This window comes from Benincasa hispida, chromosome 10 (genome assembly GCF_027475165.1).
Source record: "Benincasa hispida cultivar pf3 chromosome 10, pf3_genome.v1.1, whole genome shotgun sequence".
Classification (NCBI taxonomy): Eukaryota; Viridiplantae; Streptophyta; class Magnoliopsida; order Cucurbitales; family Cucurbitaceae; genus Benincasa; species Benincasa hispida.
In genome coordinates this window covers 13,260,135-13,273,748 of record NC_143487.1, presented here as the reverse complement: position 1 = coordinate 13,273,748, position 13,614 = coordinate 13,260,135, and the positions used below count along the sequence as shown (strand labels likewise).

Here is a 13,614-nt window from a genome sequence, read left to right as displayed (position 1 = left end):
TAAAAATCCAACATTTCGAGAAGAATTTTAGAAAGGATTCATAAGTCATAATCATTTTGGTAATACTACAACTTGATGAACTAGGTAAAGTATGTGTAATGATATAAAGAATTCTTTTGGAATATCTAGCTAGGTAGATGTCATTAAAGGAAGCTAAAATAGTTGGACATGACCTTGGGCTTAAAGGGGTTAAAGTTGTTATTTGTTTAGGTTGAAGGATTATTTTAGTATACCTAGACTAAACCCAGAGCCTTATTGTGTTAAGGAGATCCAAGTTAGACAGATTTGAAGAAACAAAAAGTCTTTTGGAGTTTAAACGTATGCAAATTGGCAAAGAGGAATTCTACAAGATGGAAATTCGTAGTGAGAGAGATAAGATTGGAGGAGTTTAGTAAAATATAATTTAGTAAAGAGATTATGTTCCACATGGAAAGTGGAAAAAAAAAAGGGAGGTGTCTTGAATTTAGTGGTTTTATCATAAGTGTGAATGAGAGAAAAGTGTCCAAGAAAGTTTACTCTTTTGGAAAGAGAAAGAAATTTAATGTGTTCCAAACTCCTAGTTAAGTATGGTTTGAAGGCTTGATAAGAGGGGTTACAAGGTATTTATTTTGGTGTAAAAGAAGAATACCTCATTATCATGTGGAACTTTAGGACAATATATGCTAGATGGAAAGATAGCTTATGTAGGTGATTGGTATGGAACTTTGTTTTAACACAAGAATCTGTTACCAAAATAGAAGATTGAGAAGGGATAAGTTAAAATGGAGTTACTAGTAACAGTAGATGTTTGAGAACTATTGATATGGTATGTTGAGGATTGATTAGTTAAGACGTAAAACATTGAGGGCATTAGTGAGATTTAAGGGATTTTGACTTTGTGTGCAAGTGTTGGAAACATGAACTAGCAAGACCATCAATTTGATTGAGAAAAGAAAATAATCCAACTCGAGGTAGACAATGATAGTATATGCACAAAAGTAAGTAAGTTGGATCTTCCAATATAACCATTGGTATAAGGGATAGACTTGGCAATAAAGTTGAGTTGATAGTAAGAAGTTACTAAAAGTGGGTTTGGAGCATTACAAGATAGTATGTATTCTCTTGCATGGGCAATGAGTTAACTAGCTTTAGGGAGTACGAGTAATCCAAGCTAAGACTTCTGAATCAAGAAGGTTTTATTGTTAAAAAAAATGACTTCAAGGATCAATTACGGTTATTATGAGGTTATGAAAATGTGTTATCAATTGACTTATGCTTTAGCATCCAGGTAATTCAAAACCTCATTTTCGGGGGAAATTCTGGACTCGTTCGCAGCGGGATCTAAGTAATGATATGTGATTGTTTCAAGTTTAAAGAATAATATGAGGATCGCTCAAGCAAGTTTTATAGCTCATGACAGCATAGAGCCTCATGATGAGTTTCTCATGAATGTGAAACTTAACTAGAAAGAGTTATTCTCAGACATGTAGACTCTAGGAAAGACATCACAGTTGGCGCTTCTAGAGTAGAAGTAGTTTTTAGTTGACTAGATTTGTTTTGGTACATATCTTCAGATGAAGCATTATATAGTATGACCAGTTTCTTCATTGCACATATGAAGTTTTCCCTATGACATGGTAGGCTCAGATATATGTTTTTAGTATATAAGACTTTCTTAACTTCATGACTGTTTTCACAGTTATCAGCTCAGACATGTAGAAGTGTTGTTGATTTTCAACATCTTAAGTTTCATAGTTATTTATGGAAGGGGTTGTTACACCTCTTTTGGTACTAGTTTTAGTCATGTCAAACGATGATCCTCGTTTTGCATCTAGTTTTTTTGAAGAGTCTCCAGTTAGTATTAGGTACTCAATTGGATTTTTGTACAATTTTTCACCCATAGACTGATGGTCAAATAGAACGTATGAACAAGATATTGGAAGATATGTTGTGCGCTTGTGCATTAGAGTTTTCAGGGAGTTGGGACTCTCACATGCATTTAATGGAATTTGCATATAATAATACCTATCAGATTGCCATTGGCACATTGCCATTTGAGGCCCTATATGGAAAGAGTTGCAAGTCTCCAGTATGCCGGGGTGAGGTTGGTGAGAGAAAGTTGTTAGGACCTTAATTGGTGTAGACCACAAATGAGGCAATACAGAAGATTAGAGCTCATATGTAACCAACTCAGAGCAGACAGAAAAGCTATGCCAATGTAAGACGTAAAGACCTGGAATTTGAGACTGGTGTGAAAGTGTTCTTAAAAGTGGCACCCATGAAAGGTATTCTGAGGTTTGACAGGAAGGGTAAGTTGAGTCCGAGATTCATTGGACCTTTCGAGGTCCTGGAACGAGTTGGCCCCGTAGCTTACTGTTTGGCATTGCCCCCAGTACTGTCTTCAGTTCATAATGTCTTCCATGTTTCGATGCTAAAGAAGTATGTAAAAAACCTGTCCCATGTAGCTGACTACGAGCCTTTACAGTTGAATAATAACTTCAGCTACGAGGAGAAGCCTATAGAGATCCTTGCCAGAGAGGTAAAAACATTGTGCCGCCGGGAAATTGCTTTTGTGAAAGTCCCATGGCAGAATCACCAGTTCAAAGAGGCTACCTGGGAGCGAGAGGATGAGATGAAGGCTTAGTACCCGGAGCTTTTTCAAGAATGAACTTTTGAGGACGAAAGTTCTTTAAGGAGGGAAGAATGTAATACCCCCGGAGTTTTTTATTTCAAGAATGAACTTTCGAGGACGGAAGTTCTTTGAGGAGGGAAGAATGTAACACCTCGCACATTTTTTAGTAATAATGTAATTTCAGTAACTTTATTATTTGGAATTTCAGTAATTGTTATTAGTTGGAGGGCATTTTTGGAATTTTGGACTTCAAGTGTAAGTGCGGGAATTTAATTGTTAGCGTGAAATTATTCAAATTGGAAATTAATGGAAGGAATTAATTTTCTTTTGAAATGGAAAGGAATTTAATAGTATAAAATGGAAAGGAATTAAATGTAATTATATTTATTTTCTTTTTTGTTATTATTATTATTGTTGTTGTTGTTGTTTTTTTTATAAAAAGTCAAACCCCACCCCCTTTTCTTCCTCACGTTCGTGAGCCCTCTGACGCCGCCCAAAGCCGCCGCGTCAGTTTCTTCTTCATGACCTCCGTCTACCACTGCTCAAGCATCGTTCGCTTTTGCCATCATTGGATCTACCGATTTGGGTAAGATTTCTACCGTTTGGATTTGTTTTCAGTTGATTCTTGAATACTCATTTACTTTTGACATCAATTGGTTGATACTCATTGTGTTTCAAGTTTGGATTCAAGTTTGTGAAGGTATTGAGGTGTTGTTCAGTGAAGCTGGAGTTTGTTTTAACGAGTTTTGGTAAGTTTTATGCTTTGAGGACCCTCTTGTGGATTAATTTTGGTTGTTGAGAAATTTTGGTAAAGTCATTTGGAAGTGATTTTTATTAGAAGCTACATATGGATAATTTATTTGAGACATTGGTAGTGAAATATGTATTTGATTCAAGTTTTAATCATGTAAGCCTAATTTCAAATTATGATTAGGGGGTTGATTCAAGAATTTCATTCAAGATGAAGAAGAGTTTGGTTTGCTAATTATTTGGGCTTAAAATTGGAGGTTTGGAAGGTGAATTCGAATTGGACCACACCTTAGGTAAGGTTATCCGGAAATATTTTGTAATATTTGGGTGTTTGAAATTTGGCCTTAACTATTAATTTTAAAGATTGGTTTATGTTTAGGCTTGATTAAGGATTCAAGAATTTCACAAAGATTCAATTGCTTTTTGGTTTGACCTAATATCAAGGTAAGTAATCTTACTACTGGAACTGCCCACAGGCCAGACATTAAATGTATGCTAGCATGATAAATGTTTGTTATGGCAGAATGTTAGCATGATAGACTGATAGTATAATATGATCAAAGTATGTTCTAGTATGAGATTTGAATTATTTATTTACGCATATAGACACTTGAATGCTAGTATGAGATGGTATGTACTTCCGTATGGTTGTATTTGATCTGATGATGTTGAGGTATACATGTATGTTGTAGAATCATGATGTTGAGGTTTATATGTATGTCATAAATTCGTACAGTGATGATTATGATGTTGAGACTGTGCAAATATCCTTACTGATTAGTTAGATGCCCATTAGATTTTGTGTTTCCTTCGGGATTCACCAGTTTGTGTCTTTTTCAGGATTCACCAGAGGTAGTGGGCATATTTAACTATAGTAGGATAGGACACAGTCTCTTTCTTGTTTCATGTGCATATGTGTCTCATAAGGACTAGAGCAGTTTATATGTTTCACCAGAGGTGGGTATCTAGAGGACGTAGATGCCCAGCCTGACCCCAGTAGGGGGTTACTTACTGAGTATTTTATACTCATTCTTTCTCATATTGTTGTTTCAGGTAAGGGTAGAGATGCACCAGCCATGGACAAGCGGAATTCGTGATCGAGCCACTGGGACTAGTTTTTACCCTTCCGCATCATGAGATTTAAAGTTATTTTCATGTTTCTCTTAATTTTTAGTTTTGATGTTTAAAACTTACTTTTAAAAATTATTTTTCAGACTTTTTTATTATCCTTTATGATTTATGGGTACCCTACTATTGATTTAGTATTTGAATTTAATGAAAGTCTTTTGAACTTACCTTATTTAATTAGCATTTATTTTGCCATAACCGAGTGTTGTTTTGAGTTCCATGCATGCATGTATTTAGTAACGACCTAACTTAAGTCCTAGAGGGTCGGGTCGTTACAAATGGATTAGTATTTTATAGAAAAAACTTTTACCCTTTGATTCCAATTTCAATTTCTTAAAAAAATGAAAAGATATAGAACTTGTGATAAAACCTTTAGGGACTGTTGGGGCACTGAGATGATATAGGATGTGCAGAGTTATGATGTATGGAGAGTTTTGATGTCTGGGGAGTTTTGATTAAATATAAACGATTGAGTATAATCGAGTATGTTCAAGCACTAAGATGATATACGATACACGAAAGGAAAATAACGGTGAGATACAAAACATGTGTCGAAAATTAGCCCACAAACAATTAAAATCGGTGAGATAGGATAATGGACCTCCAAACACTGAGATGATATAAGATGTGGGGATATACCATCTCATGTTGGGCCCCCAAACAGCCCCTTGGATTTCCCAAATACCCACGTCCAGTCGCTGCTCCCTCTTCAAAACCCTCTCTCTCAAACTCCCTCTCATCATTCCAGCCAAACATCCAATCGCCGCCTCTCTCCCCAGCCTGCTCTACCAGGATCCAGAGGTCGCGCTCCCTCCATTCGTGCTACAACATCCAGATCTCACCGCCTCCCTCTGTTCATGCTTCTACGATTGTGGTGTCATATCCGAGAAGATTGCCAGAGAATCTTTAATTCATCGCCTGAAGCTCTGCCTACATGATTGGGTTTTCGTACTGTTTTTCCACGACGATGTTTTGCAAAATAGAGCTCAAGGTTCCTTACTTAGATCTCGGTCACCGTGGTTTGGTTTGTTCAGTAAGACCATTTTGGTTCTTCGATTTTTAAATATATATTGTGATATATATATATATATATTCAATTATATATTTATATTTCCTGTTTCATATATACTCATATATATTGAACATTAAGTTCATACATGGTTTATATACTTTTGTAGATATGCTTTGTTTATTTGAAAATAATGTCAATTTCTATTAGAGAGATCATATTAAATTTTGATCTATTGGGATTTCTGGCTACTTAAATAGAATTTATGATACACACCATCATATTAATGATTCATGAATATACTATTATTTATGTGGAATGTTGACATCGATAGCTACTTAGAAATGCATATATATCAGAATACTTGGTGTATACAGGTCAAATAAACAATGAAATATATTGACATACATATCAAAACATCAAGGAATATATTATCAGAATACCTAGGATATATACATAAAATAAAAAACGGAATATATTACATAATATATACATAATATTTGTTAGAATATTTCCAAATAAACAATGAAATATTTAATATAATATAAAAATTAATTGAGAGTTTTTTTTTTTAATATTTAGATTTTATGTATTGTGATACATACAAAATTTTGATTTATTGGGATTTCTGATTACTTAAATGAATATATATAATATGCGATTCATATATCGTGGTATATTTCATATATTATATTATATTGTGATTTATGTAATAAAAGGGAAAATGTCAATAAATAAATGCATTTTCTCATTTGAAAATGTGAAAAAATCATATTAAATGCATTTTTTCTCTCTATGATAATTGCAGTTTCTCTCTCCATCATTATGAAAACTTCGTAAATAGGAAAAAATATATATAAATTGGAAGAAAAATAATAAAAAAAATGGAAAATTTATCCAAAAAATAATACTAAAAGTCTTTTTTGAAAAAAATCAAATTTAAAGATATTTTTTAGATATATGGTCTAAAGAAGACGTTTTACGTAAAAATCTAAATATTTTAGAGACTCATTTTGAAGAGTATCAGAGAGCCATCTCATTTGGGATGGGCCTAGCAATTGTTGCTCTTTGTTTGATTTTCAAAGCTTTAAAATCAAATACAAAAACATAAACCAAACATGAGAAACTTTGTAGTTTATGAAATCTAACCTCAATTTTTTGAAACAATTAAAAAAAATTTGGAAAAAGAAATTGAATGAATTATCAAACAAGTCTATTTTTCAAAAAAATAAGAAATCATAACAATAAATAGAAAATAAGATCGTTATCAAATGAGTCTTAAATAACTTAATGTGAAATTTTATTTCACTTCATTTAAAATATTTAAAAAAATATCATGAGAAATTAACCATTTAAAGGATGATCGATAAGAAATTTACAATGTTATCGTCAGTAGTCTCACAATAATCTAGGTAGCTTATAAAAAAAAGGAAATCAAGGCCTAGTAAAAATAAGGTACAACTAATTTTTAGCCATAAACATGAATGACATATCTATAAATGTAGCCAAGCCACATATACTCTTGAGATTCTTGGCTATTACATCTACTCAAAAGTAATTCTCCCTCAACTAACCATACAAGATTTCATGACAAAATAGCGGATAATTAACTATTTAATTGAAAGTTGTTCTTCAAAAATCATTTTATTGGTTTTTATAAAATAAAATTAAACGAAAATCTGAATTTCGCAAATTTGTCATGTAAAATTTTCACTCTAATCTTTGCAAAATTAAATGGAGAATTTTCATGGATGGAAAAATTCCATAGACGTATGAAATAGGTCATCCTAACATTTCTCATTTCAATCCTCCATGTCAATTATCATTAAATTAAGCTGAATTTGACAATACAACCATTAATCATTATGATGGAAAAGTTTCTTAGTTCTTACACTTAACCTCTAAGGACAGTGGAGAGTTTTATTTATTTATTTATTTATTATTATTATTATTATTATTATTTATTTTTGAAAAGTCAGAAGAAAGTTATCTTTAACAGCATTCCATAATTATTAATGTTAAATCAAGTCCACCGACCAAGCCAATCTCATCTAAAGTTTATTTAAGTGCTGTTTTAATAAGACATTAAAAAATATATATTTTTTGTAAGTGACTATAAATTTACATCAGAAAGTTAAAAGCTACCTTTTGAATTAAAATTGGTTGGACGAATATATAATTTATAAATAAAATTTTAAAAAAGCATCTAAATTAAGTTTTAAAAAAAACATTAAAAAAATAAATTTGAATACACGGTAATTATTTTAAAATATTGATAGATATACACTTCCTAAGGATCCACAAAATTAAACAATATCTAAAATCAAAATTTCAAAACTACCGTAAATGTTGGAATTAGAATCAACCTAAAAAAATATGAAATTGAAGGAATATTAAATTGAAAACCAATTGAAAATTATACGAAATATAAAGAAAAAGAAAACTTTGGTTTGAAAGCGAAAAGTTGTCCCTATTCAATCAAATAGAATGTCTAGGAAGAGACAAATTTAATGAACAAGCATTTATTGAGGACTTCGAAGACACGAAAGTGAAACAATAATATTAATAATACAGATTTTTCTACCATCTATGAATAAGAAAAATATGAAAAACTTTCTAAGATTATAAGATACGAAAATGTTTCAAATTACACTTAGTTAAACTGTCTTCACACACCATAATCCCAAATCGATAAATCAAACCGACATCTCAAACTCTTTCATATTCTCCTCCATTCCCTTCCCAACAAAGAAAAGAAAACATAAACGCTTCTTCTCCTACAAATACACATGTTGTTTGTACATTAATAGGTATGCTACTTGTTTTTACCTTGCATAGACAATATATTTGCAAGCTTCAAACCCTCTAAAATAATTGGTATAAACTGAAGGTTTTGATAGTTATTTTTCTTCCTAAGGTCGTACCCACTTAGATTGGCCGTCTCGACTGTCCAACTCGATTGAGTTCATCATATTCCGTTATAGTTTAGCCTCGTTGACGAACCCACTATTGTCTAGATTACTGAGTTTGTATCGTGGCTGTGTTGTAGTTAGGCATTCCTATTCTAATTGTTACCATAGAGTGTAGTTAAGATATTGTCACATTGAACAAAATTGATATAAACTAAAAAGCATCCTTTGTCTTTGGTAAATATAATTAAGTTACATTTATTCGATGTATACTATGCAAGTTGCAACTTCTCCCATACTTAGTGTTCAAAATTGAAGTCAAGTGGCACATGGAAAGAAATTAAAATTAAACTCATGGTATTGATTATCTTCATCCCACCTACCACGTTGTAGAATACTCTAATAAGTTGCACAATGAATATCATGTTCACAAAACCATCAGAGAATATAACAATTGCCCCATTGTTTTTTCCATGGAGAAAGAGACCTAAAGTCATATGAGAACCCACGTGATGGAGGAGCCTCTCACAATCACTACACCACATTCTTTTTCCTAGCTTGGGTTCATTTTTCTAATATTTTAGATCACCTTTACCTCGAGAGGAACATATAAAATAAATCAATAGTAATTAATAAGTGAAACCTTATTTGATGTTTAGTAATTTTTTATTTGTGTTCCATACCTATATTGACATCTTGATATTCAATCTACTCATGTCTAGAAATTCTGTATATATCATAATCGTTATTGTTATTGTTATCATTGTTACTATTTTTACACGAAAGTTATGAATTTATCACATTTACTTTTACCGTAACCATTTGACCTTAAACGATAATAGCAAACATGACAGGTTCATAATTACAAATAAACGTGTTCAAAAGACATCCAATTACGTTTGTGATTGTGGACCATTATGATTGATTTGTGAATGAAATATCATTACAATTATACCAATTTTCATTACGGATTGATAAACGTAAACAGATTCAATTCAGTTTCGAACCCAACTCATACTTATAATATTTCCAAAGTGCTTAAACTCACTTATTTTGAGAATCAACTACTACCCCATTATATATAAATATCAACCTACCTATTATTTTTCGATTCCATAAAGTTTTCTACTCTTACTCCTCAAAATTCAGTACAAAATTGGTGCTCTAAAACTTCCACTTGAAAAATAGAATCCTGTAATTTTGATCTCTACTCAACATGTCACACTTCTATATAAAATTTATGGCCATCCAACATGTGCATTAAATAGCTAACGTGTAATTGCTATTTAACTTATTACACACGTATGAGTTAATTATAATATTTGTTTCTTTGGATGTGGCGATGACAGTCCCAAAAACCACGTACCATCATCATTAGCATCTCAAAGCTCAAACCCACTTAAAGAAGCTGAGTAAACCTCACATCAAGTCGATCAAGGTTAAAAAAACTGCTCAATTCTTCAAAAAAGAAAAAGAAAATCCTTATTTTGTTACTATTGAATTATGAATAAAGCAACTGAAAATGAAGGGGAAGAAAGCATCTAGATGAAGATATAGTTTATTGTTTGCATACGGTTCATCTACTAGCTTTTGATCATCGTCTTCTCAAAAAGGATATATTTGGCAAGATTGAAGGAAAAAGAAAAAAAAAAAAGTCACCTGCGTCCAAATTAATTTTTTAAAAATTAGCAAAAAAATGCAACGTCAATGCCATATCATTGAACTATTTTCCAAACTCGGGGACTAATTCATAGACCAACTCTAAACCCTCTTTTTTTTTCCCCCTCTTTTAAAGATATTTCAACTTGTCCATGATGTTTGGCCATTTGTAAAAGAAACATGTTCCAAGATTCCACTACAGACTATCAAAATGACAAGACCACCTTTAACTGCACCTTTAGACAAATACCCGTAATCGGTTAAATTGCAAATTATGTCCCTAGTTTGGAGAAGGTTAGAAATTAGAATTTAGTCCCTATGATTCATAATTAGAATTGTGACTATTTATGAAATCTGATCAAACCATAAAGGTATAGTTCTAACTTTTAAAACCATATCGATTAAATTCTAGCTTTTTCCAAACTATCACTACAAGAAATAAAGAATACGATAGCTAACCAAAAAAAGTTATAAAAGACCTTTTATAGTCTTTTTCGAAGGACCTAATAGTCCATGTTATTAAAAGTCTAAGACTTTTTATAGTGTTTTTGAAGAGCTATATTCGATGCTATTGTAAAGTATGAAGATGTAATTTATATACGATGCTATAAAAACATTTGATAGCGTTTTTTTTTATTAAAGCTATAATAGGTTTGTATAGCTAAAATAATGTGTTATCTTTAACATATAATAGCCTTTTTCCAACGCTATATTTATAGCTGTAATTGTATGCTATAGTAATATTATTTAATCATTTCCAATTATTATAATTATTATAATAAACTTTTAATAGCATTCCGTTGTTGCTATATAAATCTTTCTATAGCTTTAATTCACGGCTATAAAAGAGGTAACTTTTTTTTTCAAAAATAATTTTTTAATTAATTATATTTTGATAAATGTTAGCTCAAGTACTCAATTTTAGTTAAAATATACACACATAATATACTTCATATCATAATAAATACTAATAACTTCCATTCATAATCTACTGACATTACAAAATAAAATATTCAATAATTTCCTAGAATAAAGTTGTGTCTAAATGATACACAAGCTAGATAAAGTATTTAGTAACTACACCAACAACATAAGTTAGCCCTCAAAATACAAAGTGTTCAAAATTTACCATGTGTACAAAATTCACCAAGTGTTCAAAAATACGTAGCTGAGCTGTCTTATCGTTGGTTTTCTTTTCCTCTGGTAAGGCATCATGTCATTCATCTACATAAATTTATAAAATCTATATCAATGTATGATTTTGTATACACCAACAATAGTGAATATTAAATAAATATAATAAATCTTTTAATAAGTAGATAAATAAGCTTAGAAAATAATATACCAATAATCAATTTATCAGATGGCATGCAACTGTACTGTCCAAAGCTTCTTCAATACATGTCATCTCAAATGTAGGCCTCCACAAATATGCGTCAGGTTTCTTTGATACATCAACCCATACTCTAACTGCATGTGGACCAATAGGTGTGATGAACAAGAGTAGCTGGATCATTAGAAGACTATCGTCCTTCTGCAATAATCTCTCCTCAGCCATACTAATCTAATAACTTGTAGTTAATTTGAATATTTTTATTGACACTCTATGAAAAGGAAAATATGAGATATTAGAATAAAATAATAATGAAATCAAGAATAATTCTCATCACATTACAAATAAATTTACCGATGGAGATGATATTAGAAAAGTTGAAGGAATATTTGTTGCCTTAGGTACACTTACAGTAGCATTTGAAAGTTCCTCACTTGGTTCAACCTATGATAATTTCATATGAAACAAAAAAGTTAACTAATTATAAGAAAAAAAATGAATGTAAGTGATTTAAAGAAAAAAAGATTACCTGTTTCTTTATAAAACATGACATAATTGCTTTCATTTCTATTATTTCATCTTTCATTGCTTTCATTTCTATCATTTATTCCTTCATCTTCAAATATTCTTTTTCAAGAACTTTGTACTTGTTATCTAATAGGATCCCAATTATGTGGCATATCAAGAAAGAAAGAATAGAGGAGAGGTGGTTGAATCGGTTAAGAATGTCTTCCAATTCCATTGGGAGAAATTGGGGTTTAAAAGAAGAAGGAAATAGAAGGAGAAGTAGCAAAGTCTGAATATCAAAAGTGAGGAGGGAGAGCTCTCGAGAGTGGGAGTTCGAGAAACGTTGTCATGGAGAAGCCATCGTAGTGTGCCGCTCATCGTCTACTTCTACTAGACGATTATATAGTAAAGCTCAGCGATCGTGTAGCAATTGGTAGGCGATCGTATGCAAAAGATAGGTGATCGTATAGATATTGGTAAGCGATCGTGTAGGAGTTTGTGAGCGACCGGGGAGGATTTAGTAAGCGATCGTTTAGCAAGACTGAGTGATCGTGCAATAGATTGTAAAGATCGTTTATCGTTGAGTAAATGATCGAGTATCATCTGTAAGCGATCGATTAGTATTGTTTGACTCTTATTGTTTAATAAAGAAGTTGTTCATCGTTTAGTTCTTTTTTTCGAAAGATTGTATCAAAACGTTTCAATAGTAAAGATTTCAAGAATCAGTATCCTAACAAATTGATATCAGAGCAAACACCTGGGCAAGCATGGTTCAGAAAGATTTCGAAAAAAAAACTGGAATTACTAGAACAAAAAACCTTTGAATTTAAAGTCGAAATATAGAAAGTGTTAACCATAGAGGAGAAGTTGGCGTCGGTAGCGAAGATCATTGAAAAATTGGAATTGCAGGTAGAGAAACATAAAAAAAAATGTTCGTTTCTTATGTTATGAAAATGGTCAAAGAAAAGGCAAAGGTGACGGAAGAGGCAGAAGGATCGAATGCCAAAAAAATGTGCGGAACAAATGGTTTGGTGAAGGCACCCGGTGAAGAAGCAAACGGCTACCGGAGTGAATTCAAGAAAGTGGAAATGTCGATGTTTAGCGGAAGAAATCTAGACGCGTGGCTATACAAAGAAGATCGCTATTTTCAAGTTCACAAGTTGAGTGAATTTGAGAAGATGACGGTGGCAGTTGAGAATTTTGACGACATCGTGTTAAACTGGTACCTGTCGGAAGTAGACAGAGAGTCGTTTGAAGATTGGCAAGTCTTGAAGAAAAGGATGAAGGCCCGATTCCAATCTTTAAGAGAGGGATCAGTCGATAGAAGATTTTTAGCTATTAAACAGGAAACGTTTGCGGAAGCATACCGATTTGTGGAGTATGTTCATTTCTTACAATTGAGACACCCTTTAAATGCTGGCATTGAAGTTGATACATGTTAGAAAGAAATGATTAAACTGTACAGGGTGCCGAAGTCCATTGTTACGGACCAAGACAATGAGTTTGTGAATCATTTTTGGCAAGAGTTGTGCCGACTGTCAGGTACCAAATTCCATCACAGCTCAGTTTCTCAACCTCAATCGGATAGTCAGAAGAGGAGGTGAATCGCAGCCTGGAAATGAATTAGAGGTGCTACAGTGGTGAGCGGCCGATAAAATGGATGAACTGGTGGCATTGAGCGAACTATTGGAGTAACATTACATATAAT

At 32.2% G+C, this 13,614-nt stretch overlaps 1 long non-coding RNA gene across 4 annotated transcripts in view; it reads right to left on the bottom strand.

The window, feature by feature from the left end:
* Positions 1-11,050: 11,050 nt before the first annotated feature.
* Positions 11,051-13,614, bottom strand: part of LOC120089340 (uncharacterized) — a 31,412-nt gene continuing 28,848 nt past the window's right edge. For 2 of the 4 annotated variants that reach the window (XR_016524011.1, XR_016524009.1), the window contains 3 exons: positions 11,811-11,843; positions 11,412-11,670; positions 11,051-11,290 (listed from right to left, as the gene is read on the bottom strand). This is a non-coding gene — a long non-coding RNA (uncharacterized LOC120089340). Of the gene's footprint in view, positions 11,291-11,411; positions 11,844-13,614 lie in introns of all 4 variants that reach the window. The other 2 variants (XR_016524010.1, XR_005485151.2) reach the window with 1 other exon arrangement.